The following is a 14,193-nucleotide window of genomic DNA, read 5'->3' as shown; positions in this document are numbered from 1 at the left end:
AAGGACCAGAAAATGGAAGATATTTCTTACACTTCTAAAGAGTTGAAACGTGTTTCCACCTCTCTCTCTCTACCCACAATCTTGCTGTGTGGCCCCAGGTGTGCCATATAATTTCCAGGTCCTGTAAGTAATAAACCTTACCCCCCACCAAAAAAGAAGAAAAGAACGTTGAAGAGTAGAGAAAGAATATATCTTACAAGGAAAAAAAATTCTTGTCTTGGAGCTTTGGGACAACATTGCCACAAAAGACTCAAATTCCAGTTGCAGTTTTACAACTGCAGGCATCAATGTTCAGTTTCCTGGTACTTGTCATGTGAGGAGTGAAAATAAGTTGACAATAAGATCAAATGTATGAATCAGAACTTATTTTCAAAGAAAATATCAGGCAGATGTCATTTTCCATAGGTAGGAATACTTCTGGACTATAGGAAGTTAAATTTCATCCCAGCATTATTTTCTAAATGTCACTTCTCATTGTCCAGTCCATTTTATTGCTATAGGCACAAATCATTTTTAATAATGAGTAATATGCAGGGTTAAGGACAATTATAGTCCAGAGGTCTTACAAATCAACAGAATTACACAGATAAAATCCCTGAAGCAAGTCCATGAATCCATAAGTTATAAAATTCAATTTGCTTAAAATGTCACCAATTCATCATCTCCAGTCTCTGAGCTGAGTAAGAGCAGCTCTAGAACATAATTCTGATCCCAGGTACCACTTCACCCAGCATGTAATTCTGAGACCCTTTCCCCGCCAGATCAGTTTTCAGTTCTTTAAAGTTCCCCAGGTGCTGTGTAAATGCATTAGTAACAAGCCAACAACTTCCCCAACAAAGCCTTGTTTGAAGAGCAACAGACTTTGCTGCTTCAAAGTCTTAAACCAACTGTATTTAATTTACGGGGAATAACACAGAAAGTAGCAGCCTCTGACTGAGGCACTTTTTTACTGAGTAGCCGCCCTTTTCAAAGAGTCTAATGTATCTAACCGCAGCCCTTTAGCTTCGCATATTTCCATTACTGTACTTTCAAAATAACACTGTGATGACCCACAGAACCATTAAAATGCCCTCTTGTGAAGCAGGTTACTGAAATCCATTACTGTAATGTGTTTTTTCCTACCACCCTCCCTGTATAGATTGCAATCCCTTGGGCCAGGATTTAAGAGTATTGTGTGCACACACAAATAATCCATTAAAAATTGTGACTTAATGAATGAATTAGTCTTCCATTTTAAAGGAAAAACATTAATGCCATTTTCTTTAAAAAAGAAGCTAAATTTTATGTCTTACAATCATATAATTAATTGCTATACGTTAGGTTTTAGAGGTGACTATTTTCCTATTTCCTAGAACAAGGGATATCCAAAAACCCATCCAGGACGAAAGTCAATTTTTACTGGTTTTTTTTCCACTGGTCTAGAGCCTAACAGGACGCCGAGGAGAATCTCCCAACAAGAGTCGTATCAGTTCAGGGAAAACATATTCCTATTTCGTGTCCTGAGAGTTATTTCCCTGGTTAAGATACATGGACCTCATTAATTACTTTACGTGATGTAAATCTACAGAGAACATCCTAGGATCTGTGTTTCCTAGCATGTGCCAAACATTGCTTTTATCCCATTCACATCCTGCCTTCTGCATAAGATACCAGATCACCTCTAGAGATACCAGGGTCTCTTCCAGTCACCAAGTTTTGGGGTGAATCCTTTAAAGTCCCCATGAAATTAGGATTTCTAATTGTTTCTCTCAAAAATACACAATAATCATAAACTTAATCATAAATCAATTTTGACTTCTAATGTTAGCCAAGAATGTTCATAAGTGTCAAAAGTGTTTGGATTCTGTTTTTATTTTAGCTTTTTAAGTAAAAGACACTGTGACTCAGGATTCTGAGTCCCTTGTAGAAGAAAGAAGGGGATAGACTTGTAGAGAGGCACATGGGGGGTTTCAAAGATAATGATAAAGAAGTGCTATTTCTTAAACTGGGTACTGGATATATGATTATTTCTTATATCATTAATCTTTATTTATAAAGATTATTTTGTATCTACTCAATATTTTATAAAACCTGTTTTGAAAACAAACTACACAGAAATAATTCCTGTTTCCCTGTTTCCAATTTCCACATTTAAATTATTGCCACCTAATTGAAGCAAATCAAAGGCATCTGTGAAATTTGACAAGTTTACTAATACTTTCAGGAAAACCCTATGGGAATAATTCTACCTCTGAAAAGACTTTTATCCAAAGTTGCTTTAAGATGCTATTCTAATAATACTATGATATAATATCATCAACATTAGAAGGAAAAAAAACCAGAAAGCTTCATCCCCCCCAAAAAACTTCAAAAACAAGTAGGCACCATCTACCCCACAAATGTGTTTGTTGCACTTGTACTATTGCGAATACAGAGACAAATACACAGTCTCTGTCTTCAGGGAGTTTACAGTATAACAGGGAAGGAAAACAGACATATAAACGATTGATCTAATGCAAGATAACATTAAATAAGTGCTGAATGGGGGTGTAAACAGCATGCCATGAAGTTGAGTTAGAGAGGTGAGCTGAGGCTTCCCTTGGCAAACAGCATTTACTGTGATTAATTTGCAATGGTCTACGGTCAGCCCTTCACCCTTGCAGCTCCAGAATTTGATTTTATCAATGCCCCAGAGTTGATCAGATTCAGAGACAATGACTCATACTTACCAACTCCCAAATGTCTAAAGAATATAAATCAAAATGCCAATTTATAAATTTACAATAAGAATTATAACTGCTGGGAAGAGCAGATGTCCATGCTGTCTGACACACACCTCTCTCCCTCTAGACAAGTTAAATGGAAAGCCCTATAGTGAGAAAGGTGCTTGGGATACAAGAAGTCATAAAAAGATCAGCTTGTGATATGGTTATGTTTTTAAAAAGCGTCATTTTGGTTGCTTGAGAGGTCCAACTGCACGAAAGGGACATACTTCAGGAAAGACCACACATTCCCAGAGTCCTAACAGGAAACCTTATCCTCTACATTGGACCAGATGAACATGGTCAAAGTCTGCCTTCCAGCTCCTTGTTTTTGTGTGTTTCTAGGGCTGACCACATGCCCTTAGGCCATGTTCTAAAGTTGTGTTCTTTCTTCGGTTACATTAAAAACTTTAACCAGGTTAGAGTCAAGTCTTCCAGTGGGGGATTACTTAGCACCTTTGCATAGCTGTACACGCTTCCAAAACTTAGTTTATAAGGTAATTCTCAGACTGCTCTCTCACATGCACGTGGAGAGTGGCTAGCTTTAGGGTCCATGCAGAGGTACAATAGGAGATGAGTCTGGCTATGGAAGTCTGGGGAAGACCACAAATTTCTTTAATACCTTGAATACTGTTCTAGAGAATGGCAAGTCATTGAAGATTTTCAGGAAGAAGAGTGACCTAGTTCACTCTAGAATGCAACAGTCTTTACAAACTCCTTTGGAAAAACATTCTGTGGGGAAAATATTTTGTAATATCTATGACATATCAGATGTACTTCATTCTAACCCTTGAACAAGAACAAGCTCAAAGGATATCATTTCTTCTCAGAGAGGAGCTAAAACTCACAAAGAAAACACAACCAAATTATGCCAAACAGCACTTAGAAAATTAATGCATCAATTGTCTATTAGATTTTTCTCATTGTTTTGGGTTTGATGACTAAACCTTAGTTTCTAGACCAGTGAACAAGCCACATATGTAATTTAAAATTTTCTAGTAGCCACATTAAAAAATGCAAAAAGAAACTGGTGAAATTAATTTAAACTGTAAATTTTGTTTAATCCAATGTATCCAAAATATTATTTCCATGTCAAGTTTTTGAAATCCAAGTGCATTTTGTACTTACAGAACATCTCGATTCAGACTAATATATTTCAAGTGCTCAGTAGCCACATGTGGCTAGTGGCTAATATTGTATAGCATAGCCTTATACTACCTACTGTCGGCTCCAGGGTGTTCCATATTATCAGATAGAGTTGGCTTTCAGAGAGACCAAATTGTTCACGGCTATAGAGAATTGAAGGATTATAACATTTAATATGAATCTATTTTCTCCTGCAGGATGGTGTGTGTTTGTGTGTGTGTGTGTGCGAAAGAGAGAGAGAGGAAGAGAGAGAAAATATGAGATTATCTTTGAGCAGCTAAATGGTTCACTTGGAGGTAATTAGGAAAGCCAGATCTCTAGAAATTCTTTTTTTTTTTTTTTTTTTCCCCTTTGGAAGGGTTTTAAAAATACAAAGCACCAGAACTTTCTTCTTTGGGTTTCTATAACTTACTTGTGACATTTAGCTTCAAAAGATAACCTATGCGTTTTATTTATTTATTTGTTTATTTATCTATTTATTTATGTGGCTGCATCGGGTCTTAGTTGCAGCACACAGGATCTTCGTTGTGGCACGCAGGCTTCTCTCTAGTTGCGGCACGTGGGCTTAGTTGCCCCACAGCATGTGGGATCCTAATTCCCTGACCAGGAATCAAACCCGTATCCCCTGCATTGGAAGGCAGATTCTTAACCACTGGACCACCAGGGAAGTCCCAGCCTATGCATGTTGAATTATCCTGACATTGCTAACTGAAAAATCCCCAGTGCAAAAAAAAAAAATTCATTCTTCCATATCCTCTTGACTCCGAACCCTGAATAGAGATGAGAAATAGTGTTTAAGTCTCATAGATTCCACCCATACTGCAGTTATTTTAGACAATCTGATTGCATGTATATCTTCATATACCTTCACATAGTAGCTCCATTTCTTTTCAGCTGCAAAGAAAACTAGCATTCCAGTTAGTTCCACTCTCCTAGGAGAGAAGAGTTGGAGTGAGAGATGACTCACCTTACTGTTTCTCTAACTGGATCATCAGCTGTGAGTAGATAGTCCATGCCCACCACTCAGGTCCTGCCAGCATCCATTGTCCATGGAAAGAAGGGCTGATCCTTGGATATCACTTTGCCAGCCTTTACTGAAGAAATTTAGGTGTTAACCTAAAACAACAAAACAGCCAGTTATTGTACCAGAAAAATGGGTTTATTCCGGAGCAGCAAAGAATTGTAATTCAGGACATGCAACTATGCTGAACCACATGTGAGTCACATAAAGCAAAGAGGAAACTTTTAGAGAAAAGAAGGGGAAGTTGGGAGGGGCTGTTATAAACAAAAAATCAACTGGATGAAACTGGAAGTTAGAAGTATAGTGGCTTTTCATTGGCTGAATTGTGACAGACCCTCATTGACTGAGCTGTTGCCAAGCAAGGAGAACATTTTCTTCCCTGGCTGGTGGTAGGAAAGTAGTGTCACTCCCTGCTGGAGATGCAAAGTATGTCTCTTCCTGTTGAGATGGAGTGGTAGGAGCATGACAGCTCCCTCTTCTGGCCCCTTTACCCCACTTTAGTGAGGTTTTCTTTTATTCATTTTCACAAAGGTAACTGTTCTGAAGTCATACAGGGCATGTGATTTGGGGGAAGGGGGAAGGAAGGGAGGGAAGAATAGATAATCTACCCTTTTCCCTTAGTCTTTGACTCTGTAGGAGAGGGAAAATAATTTTCCTTCTACCCTTCTAGGCTCTTGACTTAGACCCCCTGTAATAAAAGACAGATTAACAGGAGAACAAATGGAAGTTTAATAATTTGTATACCTCCTGCATACATGGAGATACCCAGGAAAACTGAGTAATTCTCCCAAATGGCCAAGCCATCACCTTAAATACCATCTCCAGCTAAAGACAAAATATGATGTTGGGGTCGGGGAGGCCAATTACAAGGGGTTACCAGGCAAAGCATAGTAAACAAGAGTAATGCTGTTGTGCAGATTTAAGTCATTGCCTTCTCTATTGATAAGAGTTTCTAGAGTTTTAGGGTCTTTTTTCTCTTTCTACAGAGAGGAAGTCACCCTTGCAAATGGAAGATTTCCCTTATAAATGTAAATATCCTTTTCAAAAGGGTTAATTTCTATTCTGGTTTCAGAGCTTTTCCTGTGTCTTCTGTTTCTCGAAAAATAAGAACTAAACCTCAGCCAAAGAAGAGGTATATTTTGGGGTGGCAAATTCTGCTCCCCTTCAACTCTTTGTCCCTTATTTCCCAAAACTCTCTTCCTTGATCCTTTCCCTTTCTTGCCTCCTGACCCCACTTTATGTCCTCTGGAATTCTCCCTACTGAACTATCTCTATCTCAGAGTCATCTTAAGGCTTGAAAATTTCATACCCTTGGGAGCTGTCTATGTCACTGGCTTTTCCCTTCTGGTTGGTGACCACTGCTCTTTCTCAATGTCTACTGGCTCTCCTTGGGAGGTAGAAAGTAGGAGAGAACTCTGACCTCATGGATGTGATGATGGATAAGGGAAGTGTTCCACTCTAGACTGGAGCTAACTGTATGCTAAAGGAGCATTAATGTCAACAGGATTTTACCATCATGAGGATTTGTTATTTTCCCCATATCTCTAGATCGTGCACATGAGGAATGTTTTTTTCTTCTATTAACATATTTGACTTTAGTTCTTACAAAGTAAAACCTTGCTCTTTCCTGCCCTGAATTATACAACACACTTGTCCACTTTTCTTTTAATCCATGTTGCCAAATGACTTTTCTCTAATCACTACTTTTCTCCCCTCAAATTGATCTAGAAAGCTTAGAGATTTTCAGCTCACTCTGCCACACTTCCAAAAAACAAAACAAAGCAAAACCTTTCTTTTTAATTGAGATAGTTTTAGTATAGGTTTGTTTCCTGTAATCGAAAGAGACTTGACTATAATAATCTATATTAAAATCTACTTGTTTTTCTTCCTTCTAGGAAATATCCATTGCAATCTAATGATTTACTTTCAAAGCCACGTGATAAAATAGCAGAAGAATAAAGTAAGACCTTTTGAAATTTTCACAAGTACAGTGTCATGGCCAAATAATGAACGGTAATAGTTGGTTTGTCCAATATTTCTGTGGAGTTAATTTTTTGGATAGCTGGAACTTACCCTTAACTACCAAAACCTTGCTCTTTAAACCAAACATCTAAATCAAGGTCTAATCCAGTAAGGCCCTAAACAGCTAGAAAAGTGAGGGCTTTTTTGTTTTTTGTGTTTTTTTTAGCAGCCTTGAGTCTGATTTTTTTTTTTTTTTTTTTTTTTTTTTGGCTGTGTTGGGTCTTTGTTTCTGTGCGAGGGCTTTCTCTAGTTGTGGCAAGCGGGGGCCACTCTTCATCGCGGTGCGCGGGCCTCTCACTATCGCGGCCTCTCTTGTTACGGAGCACAGGCTCCAGACACGCAGGCTCAGTAGTTGTGGCACACGGGCTTAGTTGCTCCACGGCATGTGGGATCTTCCCAGACCAGGGCTCGAACCCGTGTCCCCTGCATTGGCAGGCAGATTCCCAACCACTGCGCCACCAGGGAAGCCCGAGTCTGATTTTTTAAGTGTTCCCGTTTCCTGTTCTATTGTCAAGTCATCCCATCTTGTGCCTATTATCCTTTTCAACTCTCTATATATCTTGTAGCCTCTAATTTGTGCCAAGTGTGAAACCGAGCAGGACCCTGTGGGGCCTTCCCAGAGACAGATCCCCCATGTCCCCTTCCTCTTGTTTGTACAAAAGCTTTAGCCTCCTAGACCTTCCCCAAGTTCCAAAGAGCAAATTTAATCAGAGAGGTGAGAAAATGCAGAAACAAAGGAAAACAGTCAAGCAAGATGAAATAATAATAATTTAGCCATAAAGCAAAATCAAGAGCTTTTAGTTCCTCCTCAAGGGCTATAGATAATATCCTGAGCCATATCCTTGAGTTGTTTTACAGATACTAAAAAACCCTCACCAGGTGGAGGAAGTTAACTGTGTGCTGATCACCAGAATGTAGACCCCAGACTGGCTGGAACCAGAAGGTTGATGATTAAGAGTCCCAAAACATCACCCTGTTACCTCACCATCAACCAATAAGAGAATTGTGCATGAGCTAATCACATACCCTGTGATGTTCTCCCTCACACTGTCTTTAAAAATCCCTCCCTGAAAGCCATCTGGGAGTTCAGGACTTTTGAGCATGAGCTGCCCATCCTCTTTGCTTGGCCCCACGTTGGGGGCCTTGCAATAAACAATCTACTTTCCTTCACCACAACCCAGTGACAGTAGATTGGCTTTGCTGTGTCAGGTGAGTGGACCCAACTTTGGTTCTGTAATAGGTGGAAGAGCCTCACAACCAAATTGGTTAGAATTCTGTATAAATTAACTGAACTAGTAAATGAAATTGAGGGACTAAATGGTGAATAAGCAGCATGAGCTTAGGGAGTGGGAGATTTTTGTGGTATCAGAACTTTGTGGCACCTATTTTGGCCTACAAGGATTTTAAATTTTTTCTAGATGATGAATATTGCTATTGTACACAGAAGGTGTTAAATAAGTGACACATTGCTATTATTATTCACCAAAACGACCTTTGTTATTTTACCTTATCTTAAGATGCTAAGTCTCTCACCCTTTGTAAACTGCCAGAAATAATTTGGGGTGTACATGGGGTTTGTATATTAATGAGAGTTAGTCATTCACATTTCTGAGTAATATATCCTAATAAGCAAAAAGGAAATTGTTAAATACAATACTCATGAAGCGGTTTGTTCCAGTTAATTTACTTTTATTTATACTATGTACTAAGCATTTTCTTACTGTGATAAATAGAGCAGACTGGGGATAACAACCTTTAATGACCAAAGATGGTTTATTGGAAACATCTGTTTTCATGACAAGGTCTGTTGCCATAGATAAAAGAGGATTAGGAGGTGGGGCTGGATGTGTATCAGCATCATATCTCTGGAGGTTGTAAAGAAATGTTAAAATAAGCCCCTTCCAATAGTTGACTTATTAATTACATCTTTTTTACCAGAGGAATTTGCTTATTATGAGTTTTCTTTCCGGTTATTTTTGGTCCAGGCAAATCAATGTTTTACTGTGACAGAAAACAAGCCTGTACATTCTCTAGGTACCAGGAAAGGCAGACTGAATCCTGTTGCTAGATACAAACTAAAGTTAGACAAAGTCTACTTTTATTCACAATCTGAGAGCGAAAAGGGGCGTGAGGAAGGAGAAGTTAATCACACTACCAGTAAACTCTCTAATATCTACACAGTGAGCTGATAGACTCTAATTATATCAGTGTCCCCAGATTTTATCAGCTAAAAAACAAAGTTAAGAAAGATTTTAAAAATAAAAATATAGGGTTGGCCAAAAAGTTCGTTTGGGTCCTACAGACAATAAGATGGTACAGAAAAACCTGAACGAACTTTTTGGCCAACCCAGTAGCTTCCTTTCTAATTACAAAAGTAAAATATTACTATTATAAAAGATTCACTGGGAGGAGTCAAGACGGCAGTGTGGGAAGACGCAGAGTTAGCATCTCCCCACAACTAGGGCGCCTGCCGGCCACTGGTGGGGGACTCTAACCCCCAAGGAGATGTGAGAAACCCCAGAGTGAACAGGTAGGACGTAGGGGGACCAAGGGGGGAGGAGAAGTGGAGGCCAGACAAGATCGGCGCCCCTGAGGTTGGGGAGATCAGGAGAGGCAGGTGGGATGGACTCTCTGGGAAGAGCGGGAGAGGAGCGGAGGGCGATCGCCTGGTCCACTGGGGCTGGGGAGCCTGCTGAGCTCCCAAGCCCATCCTCCCCCTCCAAAGCCCAATCCAGGCCTTGTGGGTCCTGGGGGCATAGGAGGGAGGCTGGGGAGATCAAGAGTGGCAGGCAGGAGGGGCCCTCCTGGAGGTGCAGAAAAAGGGCAGAGGGCAATTGCCCCACCCACTCAGGCCCAGATAGCCTGCTGAGCTCCCAGGCCAATACCCTGCCCTCCAAGCCCCCTCCAGGCTGCATGGGTCCTTGTGGGCATAGGAGGGAGGCCAGGGAGATCAGGAGAGGCAGGTGGGAGGGGCCCTCCAGGAGGAGTGGGTGAGGAGTGGAGGGCATTTGCCCTGCCCACTGGAGCTCAGGAAGCCTGCTGGGCTCCCAGGGGAGGTCCCCTGCCCTCTGAGACTAGAGGTGGGGGGCACGCCTGGGACCCTTCTGTTCCTGGAGCCTAAGCCCCACCCCTCACAGCCCCCAGGGCCTTTTCCAGCCCTGTGGGTCCTGAGCATTGACCCCACCCACTGCCCAAACCTCACCCCTGCTTAGGCCCCGCCCTCCACAGCCAACGCCTTCCCCCCTCCTTTTTTTATTTTTCCCCTTTTCCCTCCTCCTCTTTTTTACTATTGTGGTACTGATGTACATTCCGGTTGTTGATTCAGCTATATTTTTATTTTTACATTCTTTCTAACATATCTGTTAGTTTCCTACTCTAGCTTTATTTTTTACTTAGTTATAGTTCTCTTTATTTTTATTTATTTATTTATTTTTGCCACCCCACATGGCTTGTGGGATGTTGATTTGTGAGCCTGGGGTCAGGCTGAAGCTCCTGCGGTGGGAGCGCCAAGTCCAAACCAGTGGATTAACAGAGAACCTCAGACCCCAGGGAATATTCATCAGAGTGAGGTCTCACAGAGTTCCTCATCTCAGCACCAAGACCCAGCTCTACCCAATAGCCTACAAACTCCAGTGTTGGAAGCCTCAGGCCAAACAACCAGTAAAACAGGAACACAATCCCACTCATTAAAAAAAAAAAAAATGAGACCGAAAAAAAATATGTCACAGATTAAGAAGTAAGGTAACATCCTACAAGACCAAATAAATGAAGAGGAAATAGGCACTCTACCTGAAAAAGAATTCAGAGTAATGATAGTAAAGATGATCCAGAATCTCGGAAATAGAATGGAAGCACGGATTGAGAAAATACAAGAAATGTTTAACAAAGATCTAGAAGAACTAAAGAACAAACAAACAGAGATGAACAACACAATAACTGAAGTGAAAAATATACTAGAAGGAATCAATAATGGAGGCAGAAGAGCGAATAAGTGAGGTGGAAGACAAAATGGTGGAAATAACTGCCAAGGAGCAGAATAAAGAAAAAAAAAATGAAAAGAATTGAAGACAATCTCAGAGACCTCTGGGACAACACTAAACACACCAACATCTGAAGTATAGGGATCCCGGAAGAAGAAGTGAAAAAGAAAGGGTCTGAGAAAATATTTGAAGAGATTATAGTGGAAAACTTCCCTAACATGGGAAAGGAAATAGTCACCCAAGTCCAAGAAGCACAGAGAGTCCCATACAGGATAAACCCTAGGAAAAACACACCAAGTCACATATTAATCAAACTAACAAAAATTAAATTCAAAGAAAAAATATTAAAAGTAGAAAGGGAAAAACAAAAAAATAACATACAAAGGAATCCCCATAAGGTTATCAGCTGATTTTTCAGTGGAAAATCTCCTGGCCAGAAGGGAGTGGCAGGATATACTTAAAGTGATGAAAGAGAAAAATCTACAACTAAGATTACTCTACCTAGCAAGGATCTCATTCAAATTTGATGGAGAAGTCAAAATCTTTTCAAACAAAAGCTCAGAGAATTCAGCACCACCAAACCAGCTTTACAAAAAATGCTAAAGACAATTCTCTACGCGGGAAACACAAGAGAAGAAAAACACCCACATAAACAAGCCCAAAACAATTAAGAAAATGGTAATAGGAACATACATATCAATAATAACTTTGAATGTAAATGGATTAAATGCCCCAACCAAAAGGCACAGACTGGCTGAATGGATACAAAAACAACCCATATATATGCTGTCTACAAGAGACCCACTTCAGACCTAGGGACACATACAGACTGAAAGTGAAGGGATGGAAAAAGATATTCCACGCAAATGGAAATCAGAAGAAAGCTGGAGTAGCAATACTTGTATCAGATAAAATAGACTTTAAAATAAAGACTATTACAAGAGATAAGGATTGATCAAAGGATCAATCCAAGAAGAAGATATAACAATTATAAATGTTTATGCACCCAACATAGGAGCACCTCAATATATAAGGCAAATGCTAACAACCGTGAAAGGAGAAATCAACAGTAACACAATAATAGTAGGGAACTTTAACACCCCAATTTCATCAATGGACAGACCATCCTAACAGAAAATAAATAAGGAAACACAAGCTTTAAGTGACACAACAGACCAGATAGATCTAATTGATATTTATAGAACATTCCACCCAAAAGTGGCAGAATACACTTTCTTCTCAAGAGCACATGGAACATTCTCCAGGATAGATCACCTCTTGGGTCACAAATCAAGCCTCGGAAAATTTAGGAGAATGGAAATCGTATCAAGCATCTTTTCTGACCACAACACAGTGAGATTGGAAATCAATCATAGGGAAAAAAATAAAAAACACAAATACATGGAGGCTAAACAGTGTGCTACTAAATAACCAAGAGATCACTGAAGAAATCAAAGAAGAAACAAAAAAATACCTAGAGACAAATGACAATGAAAACATGATGACCCAAAACCTATGGGATGCAGCAAAAGCAGCTCTAAGAGGGAAGTTCATAGCAACTCAATCTCACCTCAAGAAACAAGAAAAATCTCAAATAAACAATCTAACCCTAAACTTAAAACAACTAGAGAAAGAAGAACAAAGAAAACCCAAAGTTAGTAGAAGGAAAGGAATCATAATGATCAGAGCAGAAATAAATGAAATGGAAATGAGGAAAACAATAGCAAAGATCAAGAAAACTAAAAGCTGGTTCTTTGAGAAGATAAACAAAATTGATAAACCCTTAGTCAGACTCATCAAGAAAAAAAGGGAGAAGACGCAAATCAATAGAATTAAAAATGAAAAAGGAGAAATCACAACTGACACTGCAGAAATGCAAAGGATTATAAGAGACTACTACAAACAACTATATGCCAATAAAATGGACAACCACGAAGAAATGGACAAATTCTTGGAAAGGTACAATTTTCCAAGACTTAACCAGGAAGAATTAGAAAATATAAACAGACCTATCACAAGTAATGAAATTGAAACTGTGATTAAAAATCTTCCAACAAACAAAAGTCCAGGACCAGATGGCTTCACAGCTGACTTCTATCAAACATTTAGAGAAGAGCTAACGCCTATCCTTCTCAAACTCTTCCAAAAAATTCCAGAGGGAGAAACACTCCCAAATTCATTCTACAAAGCCACAAACACCCTGATACCAAAACCAGAAAAAAAATCACAAAAAAAGAAAATTATAGACCAATATCACTGATGAACATAGATGCAAAAATCCTGAACAAAATACTAGCAAACAGAATCCAACAGCACTTTAAAAGGATGATACACCATGATCAAGTGGGATTTATCCCAGGGATGCAAGGATTCTTCAATATACGCAAATCAATCAATGTGATACACCACATTAACAAATTAAGTAATAAAAACCATATGATCATCTCAATAGATGCAGAAAAAGCTTTTGACAAAATTCAACACCCATTTATGATAAAAACTCTCCAGAAAATGGGCATAGAGGGAACCTACCTCAACATAATAAAGGCCATATATGACAATCCCACAGCAAGCATCACACTCAATGGTGAAAAATGAAAGCATTTCCACTAGGATCAGGAACAAGACAAGGATGTCCACTCTCACCACTCTCATTCAACATAGTTTGGGAAGTCCTAGCCACAGCAATCAGAGAAGAAAAAGAAATAAAAGGAATACAAATTGGAAAAGAAGAAGTAAAACTGTCACTGTTTGCAGATGACATGATACTATACATACAGAATCCTAAAGATGCTACCAGAAAACTACTAGAACTAATCAATGAATTTGGTAAAATAGCAGGATACAAAATTAATGCACAGTAATCGCTTGCATTCCTATACACCAACAACAAAAAAATCAGAAAGAGAAATTAAGGAAACACTCCCATTTACCATTGCAACACAAAGAATAAAATACCTAAGAATAAACCTGCCTAAGGAGGAGAAAGACTTGTACTCAGAAAACTATAAAACACTTATGAAAGAAATCAAAGATGACATAAACAGATGGAGAAATATACCATGTTCTTGAATTGGAAGAATCAATATTGTGAAAATGACTATAGTACCCAAAGCAATCTACAGATTCAATGCAATGCCTATCAAACTACCAATGGCATTCTTCACAGAATTAGAACAAAAAATCTTACAATTCCTATGGAAACACAAAAGACCCCAAATAGCAAAAGCAATCTTGAGAAAGAAAAATGGAGTTGGAGGAATCAGGCTTCCAGACTTCAAAC

At 39.2% G+C, this 14,193-nt stretch overlaps 1 long non-coding RNA gene across 1 annotated transcript; it reads left to right on the top strand.

Moving 5' to 3' along the window:
• The first annotated feature begins 4,239 nt into the window (after nucleotides 1-4,239).
• LOC309632116 lies at nucleotides 4,240-6,887 on the top strand. The gene is made up of 2 exons (XR_014246742.1): nucleotides 4,240-5,103; nucleotides 6,804-6,887. It is a non-coding gene; the product is annotated as an uncharacterized lncRNA (long non-coding RNA).
• The last annotated feature ends 7,306 nt before the right edge of the window (nucleotides 6,888-14,193 follow it).

The sequence above is a fragment of the Balaenoptera borealis genome, assembly GCF_965194805.1.
Source record: "Balaenoptera borealis genome assembly, chromosome: 7".
In the NCBI taxonomy this organism is placed as follows: domain Eukaryota; kingdom Metazoa; phylum Chordata; class Mammalia; order Artiodactyla; family Balaenopteridae; genus Balaenoptera; species Balaenoptera borealis.
This window is presented reverse-complemented; position numbering and strand designations above follow the sequence as displayed.